The 7,274-nt window shown below is 28.8% G+C and overlaps 1 long non-coding RNA gene across 1 annotated transcript; it reads right to left on the bottom strand.

Annotated features, from left to right (window-relative positions):
* Nucleotides 1-1,502: 1,502 nt before the first annotated feature.
* Nucleotides 1,503-2,037, bottom strand: LOC126844122 (uncharacterized). The gene is made up of 3 exons (XR_007686544.1): nucleotides 1,969-2,037; nucleotides 1,651-1,761; nucleotides 1,503-1,586 (listed from the first exon to the last, which is right to left on the bottom strand). It is a non-coding gene; the product is annotated as an uncharacterized LOC126844122 (long non-coding RNA).
* Between the last annotated feature and the right edge of the window lie 5,237 nt (nucleotides 2,038-7,274).

The following is a 7,274-nucleotide window of genomic DNA, read 5'->3' as shown; positions in this document are numbered from 1 at the left end:
CGATTGGGTTATAAGCCATTCTCGGTGCTTTATCAACTCATCGTACCAGTCGTCTGCAATTAAAACAAATAAATTATGATGTGAATCCGATTGTTCAGCTAAAATGACATTCGTATGTATTGAAATAAATAATTCGTAAGCCATATAGTTCAAACCTGAATCAGTTTTAGTTATATAAATTATACCCGTCATCAGGGTCCATCTATTATTTTTTCATAAATTTATTAACAAGCAATCAAACTGGATTTCAATGATAACGGCACAATATCCGTTTTGCACACTGATGAGTTCTTTAAGCAAGAATTATCTTAATTATTTATAACAATTTCAAACAAGTTCATATTATTTATAACTTAATTTTTTGCATGATACATCAAAATATTAAAAATATTATTTTACACAAGATTGTATGTGACATTATATTTATCCAAAAGAAAAATCAGCCTTTTAAAGGAGTGGTATCTACAGTGTGGCTAAGTTTTCTATTTTCTTAGTTCATAACCTCACTTCACTGCTACATTCATAAGCCACACTTCTCTTTTATTTGTATTAATTAACACTAAGCCAGTTTCTGAATGAAAACTTACCTTTCTTATGTAGATACCACTACTTTGATTGGCTGACTTTTTTGGTAGGGGATCTGAACAGAAATTTCTTTTTTTCTGAGTTATATACTTTCTATCACCCACGTAACTCCTAAGTGAGTACATTTGATAATGATGTTTTATGCTTCATTCAGAAATTGGCCAAGTGTAAAGCAATACAAATAGAAATGAAGTGTTGCTAATAAAAGTAGGATTGAAGTGAGATTATGGCCATTTTTCAATGCTAGGTTTTTGTTGAAGATATCATTTCTTCTTGCTGACTATGGTTTGATTCACGCGGCTGCTTTGAAGATTTTGCTCTAATACAATTTTTCTTACAAATAATTGCTCTTTGCAATATTGTAACACATAAAGAGAACGTTTGTTTGGACGGCGCGGGTGTCTTTGATAAATTAATAAACACCAGTGCTTATCTAATCAAGCAATTTTCATGGGCGTCAAATCATGCAATTAGAACTAAACTCACTTAATTGACATTAGTTTTGAGAAAATTACAACTTTCTGATTTACCCTTTAGATAATCTATAAGACCTGCCTTTGTGCCAAATTTCACGTATAGGTAAAACTATACGGGAAGTGTTTTATAATTTTGATGATGAGTGAGTGAGTGAGTGAACGAATCAGTTAGTCATTATCAAAAATGAAAACTTTGAAATTCTCCTCTTTTGATCAAGGTTACTATTAAGAGGTAACTTTTTTACAGTATCCTAAGATACTCGAGCTTAATCTATATTTTAAATTTCAAAAGCTTATCTTAAGAAGAAACAGAGATACGTGGGTTAGAAAAACATATTCAATATTTTGTATTCCGAATTTAATCGAAAAAATAATATGTTAAAATTAAAATTTATGATTTATGCAATAATTTTTATTACCTATTATTTCATCAGACGTCTGGGGATAAGTTCCTCCGTAGTTAAGTGGAAGAATACTAGGATCGATGTTGTTTTTCAGATCTTCGATGGATTTGTGATTAAATATCTGTAGTACACAAATACCATTGAAACACTTCTAAATACATTTTAAAACATGTGTGATTAATTACCCTCTGGGAAATTTTCTTATTCAAAAGACTTATTATGATATTAAATAACGGCTGCATGAAACTTCTCATATTAATTATGTGAATTTGGTGGATCTGCGCTGGGTATACCTTCTAAATACATAAAATAATTAAGATATTATTTACTAAATTATAATGAAAAGAAGTAAAATTAATAATTTTATAAAGATCTAATATGTTATTATTAACATAATATATATGTATATACATATAACTATAATAAGCTTTAATCCTTTCAACAGTTAATCTATAAACTCTCGAATCAGAGTAATATTAAATGAATATTCAAAAATTACTTACTAATGCATTTTCAAGGCCTTTTCTAACATTAGCTAAAAATGCTGTTAAGTGATTCATGGTCAAATTATTTGTATCATAAATGAATATGTCCTTTTTGTAGGTGTCTAATTTAACCAGTCTGAGATCAAATGACATAGTACATAGTTTAAAACTATCATTACATACAAAATGGTCGGCTTCTTCAGTCCTTATACTAAAGAGGGTTACTCTGTGGCCCTCATGAGTTGGGTTTGGTAATGGGGCACAACAACTAGAAAATCAATGTTTCAACTATAAATGGCAATGAAGTATTAATAATTTATTTATAATATTGAAGAAAATTGTATTTTCATTTAAATGGGGTAAATGGCAAAAAGTCTGCTTGATTTACTAAAGGTTTAACGTTATTTTTATTTTGCCGCAACCAAATATAGTAGCTATGTAAATACTAACAAAAGTTTCATTGCTTGAGTTATCTCTGGTGAAGTCGGATCCCACTCGGTGTAGTATTCTGGTATTAGGAGTTTTACAGTGTAATGCTGGTCCAACACCACTTTGGTTTTCTCCAAACTATTCTTGCACTTGATCAAAAACATTTTGATTCGTTTTTCATCAATCCTCTTTTCATCGTCTAATGAATAATTGTATTGATTGGTGTTTAATATTAAGAGAATATCTAAAAATAAAAATAATACATTATACCGTCTGGGTTGGGAAGATGGGGCTGTTTTCGCATCCACTCCTTGAGAAATTTCACGTCAAGATCTATTTGTGTCTCAGAAGTACCCAACTCGCTATAGATTTGACTGATTGTGCTCGGTGATGGTAGTATTAACGTTTTAGTTTCCATTGCTGTTGAAGTGTTTGTATTTTACACGCAATCTTCAAGTGTTACAAAGGATTAATTTGAAATACAAGTTAATTAATAACTTATACTGACTATACCAACACGCTACTCGCTGGACTAAGAAAGGTATAATACTTCTTTAACGATATTAAATTATAATGGTAGTTCTATTGACATAGAAACAATTTACAAGAATTTAAATTTTTTCTCATGGTACTAATATATGTTTTAGTTTTTCAAACAATTATTATCATAATTTCATTGTTCTGATTTTCGCAAGTGTGTGTATTTTGTGTTCATGAATAACATTACGCTAGTTATTCAACGACATTAATTTTCTCTGTTGGTGTTATTGGCAGAACTAATTTACAAGGTTGCTTTTTAGTTATAATACGTATATGTATAATACCAATATGTTGTAATTAACAATATAATGAAAATATTTTCATTGCGTGTTGACTGTTGATTCACACACACATAGAAACCTTGAAACTGACTACGGTCAAAATGTAAATTTACCTTAATTCTGGTGTTTTTCCTAAATAAAAGAAAAATTTGCTTACAGATTTTTGAGAAAATTGTATATGTTATGGTTTCATTCTAGATCTACCTTAGGTCTAATTTTCAGATCTACTTCTCTTAAACTTTGCTTGAAAAAGTAAAATAAAAAAAAAATTCTATTCCTTTAAGATTCTTATTGTCATCAGAAATATTAGCATACGAAATATCATCGGTAAGTTATTCATTGAGTTTTGACTGTCATAAGGTAATAGCGTGCATTATGTCATAATTCGAAAATTTCACCGAAGAAGAAACCAGTGAAGGATTGGGTTAAATGGCCTAAAGTAAACGACTTAAAAGGCTTGTCGTTTTTTCCGTTTTAAAATGTTTAGTGCAGTGAAATGTTTAGAATCATTATATTTTTCATGATACACAGAGACCATTGTCTAATGGAAGTATTCATATTAATTTTACACTTGGATATCTGAAGTTAAAGATTTTATTACTTGTTACTATATTTAAAACTCCCCCAAAAAGCCATACCACAAATATTTCACAATGTAAGAACATTACAACTCACCAAATATACTCTCCTATGCTATATACACTATTTGTTATACATATTTCAAAAAAGTTACATAGTTTTTCACATTTATATTAGAACTCGACTAAATAAATTAACCGTACAGAACACAACTTACACCACTTGTTATTGGTGTAAGACTTTAGAAATAAAAATGTATTTCAACTTATAAAGTAGAATAAATTACTAATAACCTTTTTGTTAAACATTTTAGCTTCAATACCTAGTTGCGAAGGTATTGTTTTCAAATTGATGTTTTTAATTTATTTTTTAGCTTCGATGCAAAGCGAGAAGGTATTGGTTTTACTCTGATGTGGGCTTTTTTTTTCGCAGTATACACTGTAACTTTTTTAATACTAAACCATTACCTTCGAATAACAACTCCCTAAATCACAAATTTGATCTAGTTTGTACTTAGGGGGGGGGGGGTAAAAGTTGAAAAAGTTTAATTCTTCACAGACATAATTTGAAAAAACAAAAAAACAAACCGGACGAGTTTTCAAGTTAGAACTTTTACTGGCTATAATTTCGAGAAAAAGAGTCGGATCGTGTTGAAATGTGTAAAAAATAATTATTTGATATGCTCGCACACGTTAGATGTGTCAAATTTAAACTATACTCATTTCCCACCCCCCTTGGGGGGGTACAAGTTTTTTTGTTTTTCGGGGTTTTTCGCCGTAATTTTAAATTTTTTGGTTGAAAATTTGCCAGTAGTTGGAACTCATATGTATCCATAACATATTGAACGGGAAAAAAATTCGGCACTACAGTTTTTTTTTAATTACCGGGAAACTGTGTTTTTGCAGATTTCGTATATTTTAACAAAAACACCTAAACTCTTTAAAAAAAATTGATCAAATCATTAAAACAATTTTATGTATATCTATGCAGAATGATACTATTAAGTTTTTTGCTCAAGTAGCACTTTTGACTTAAAGTTTACACAAATTCAATTTTTTTTTTTTAACTAAAAACACTGAACCAGATGAGAGAAACGAACAGACACTAAAAACTATCAGTTGGTAACGTCTATCCGTGTTAGGTTAGGTTAGGGCCCAACGGTCGGTATCATAATATTGTGTTTATAACATGATATCACAGACGACTAAATCGTGTAACTGATTATAGTAGGCACAAGATTTATTGGGAAAAAAACCTATCCGTGTACTTATTAAGACACTTAATGATTCTGATACGACAAAACCACTGTCGTTATCTCGTTATTTTATAGCCTGCGTTATATAACCCTACCGAAGGTCAACTCTGAATAAATAAGGTCTAACTACCTGCAAATTATGAAGAGGACTGTTGTTTTTTGGATTCAGATTAGGTGTTGGTCTCTATGCAGTATACCGCCTCAAAATGTATTTTTTATTACACAATTTTTTTAAAAGAAAACTAATGTTATGCATATTGTTATACTGTTATTCATTTAAAGAGATTCACGCTTGATGATTTAAATTATCTTATATAAGATATGTAATCTACTTCGTGCTAGTTTTCATTTTTTAGTTTATAATTTTGTATAAAATATTTCATTATTTTATTACTGTGTTCAAGTTAAGATATATCTTAATAGTATTTAAAAGTCATGAATGATAGTACTTTATTTTATGACTAGATCAAATCTCGTGAACATTTAACATCATGAGACTGCTCCTATGCTATTATTAAAAAAACATAATTTTTAAAATCTCCATAAAAGGTTATTGTTAAATAACAGGCAACAGCCGACCGCTAGTGGCTATACACGTCAGTAATATTTAACTAATAAGTAATATATGTAGGTAAAATTTATTGTTTTCTCCATCACAGTACCAGTATACGATTTATTTTAATTTAAATGTAAGAAAATCGATTTTTCTTTAGAAAATAACAATAAATTAATATAAAGGATGGGGCAATAAAACGGCGATTTTCTAATGTATTTATGCAAATCGGTAGTTAGTATTTTCAAGCCAGTACAGTCCAAACCAAGCACAGTATAAACCAGCAAAGTTAGAAAGTTTTAAATTAAGTTTATGTATTTACAAATGAGCATCAAAGCGTTTATTTGAAAGTGATTTTATTCAATTTTATCACTTTTATTTATAATAATTCCTGTAGACCTGTGACCTCTCCGTGTCCTCATTGCTTTGATTACATTATGCCTATACTCTACTGTACTAGTTATAAATAAAAGTGATAAAATTGAATAAAATCACTTTCAAATAAACAACAATAATTCAACTTTCATTGAAGCTGTGTTGTAAACCAGAATTGATTAAATATTAGTTATGGGTTTTCGGGTTATCATGTAATCATGTTAATTAGGGTTTCATCATTTTATTGATTTTACCTAGGAACGTATGTTATTAGGGTTATTTATTATTTTGGCTTACCAATTTGTTGGTGTTGTCTCTTCTTTCCAAATACATCTTTTATAAACTGTTTAAGCCGTCTATATCAATATTTTCCTCGGTTTTATAGACATCGTTTATCTGTTAGTTTAATATAATATTCATTTAAAATTGCAAGTATGTTTTTGGCCGAAAACAGATATTGTGTAATAAAGAAATGAATTGTTTTTTTTCGACAACAACGTCGCTTATAATTCAGTTTGATATAAATAACCGCTAAAAGCATAAAAACAAATTTTAAGAAAAAGTTAACACTGTTCTCTGTAAAATGGTAATTTTTAAATAAGCCATCGATATAAGAATAAATTGAAGTTGAACGTTATTTTAGTATTGAATTAAATAAAATTTGGCACTTTCCTATAGCTACACACATGAAAAAATGATAAGACATTTTTTTGAATCTTTGTGGTCTGCATCTTTGTTGTACTAGTTAGAGCCTTTATAATACTGAAATAATATAAAAAAGGTATAATACTTTTTTAACGATATTAAATTATAATGGGAGTTTTATTGACAAAATAACCATTTGCAAGGTTCTTTGATATTTTCTCACGAGACTAAAATAAGTTTCTAATATGATAATCATCATTATCTTGATTTCATTGTTTTTTTTCGGAATTCAATGATTGACGACATTCGTTTTCATTAAAACCAGCGCATATAGTGTTTTAGTTAGTTAACTCCTTGACTACATAATTTAAAATATATATATATTACTATACAAATCAGATTATTTAATATTGATTAATTAACGAAATTCATCTATATTAAAGTTCATACATTAAAGAAGGTCGAATTTTTTTGATTTACATAAATAATTTTTTAATGTTAACAACCGACTATAAAATGTATAAATATTAATAATAAGAAAAACAATGAACAGCTAACACTAAACACCTACTATATAAAATATGTTTATGAATAATATTCAATGTGTTCTCACGACTGCTTAACAGATATCCTTAATTTTTGGTTAGGTTGATGGGGAGTTCTAATA

The sequence above is a fragment of the Adelges cooleyi genome, unplaced genomic scaffold (assembly GCF_023614345.1).
Source record: "Adelges cooleyi isolate 19-005CV unplaced genomic scaffold, UGA_ACOO_1.1 ACOO_flye_CR_arks_rails_tigmint_CR_PRNA_639, whole genome shotgun sequence".
NCBI lineage: Eukaryota > Metazoa > Arthropoda > Insecta > Hemiptera > Adelgidae > Adelges > Adelges cooleyi.
This window is presented reverse-complemented; position numbering and strand designations above follow the sequence as displayed.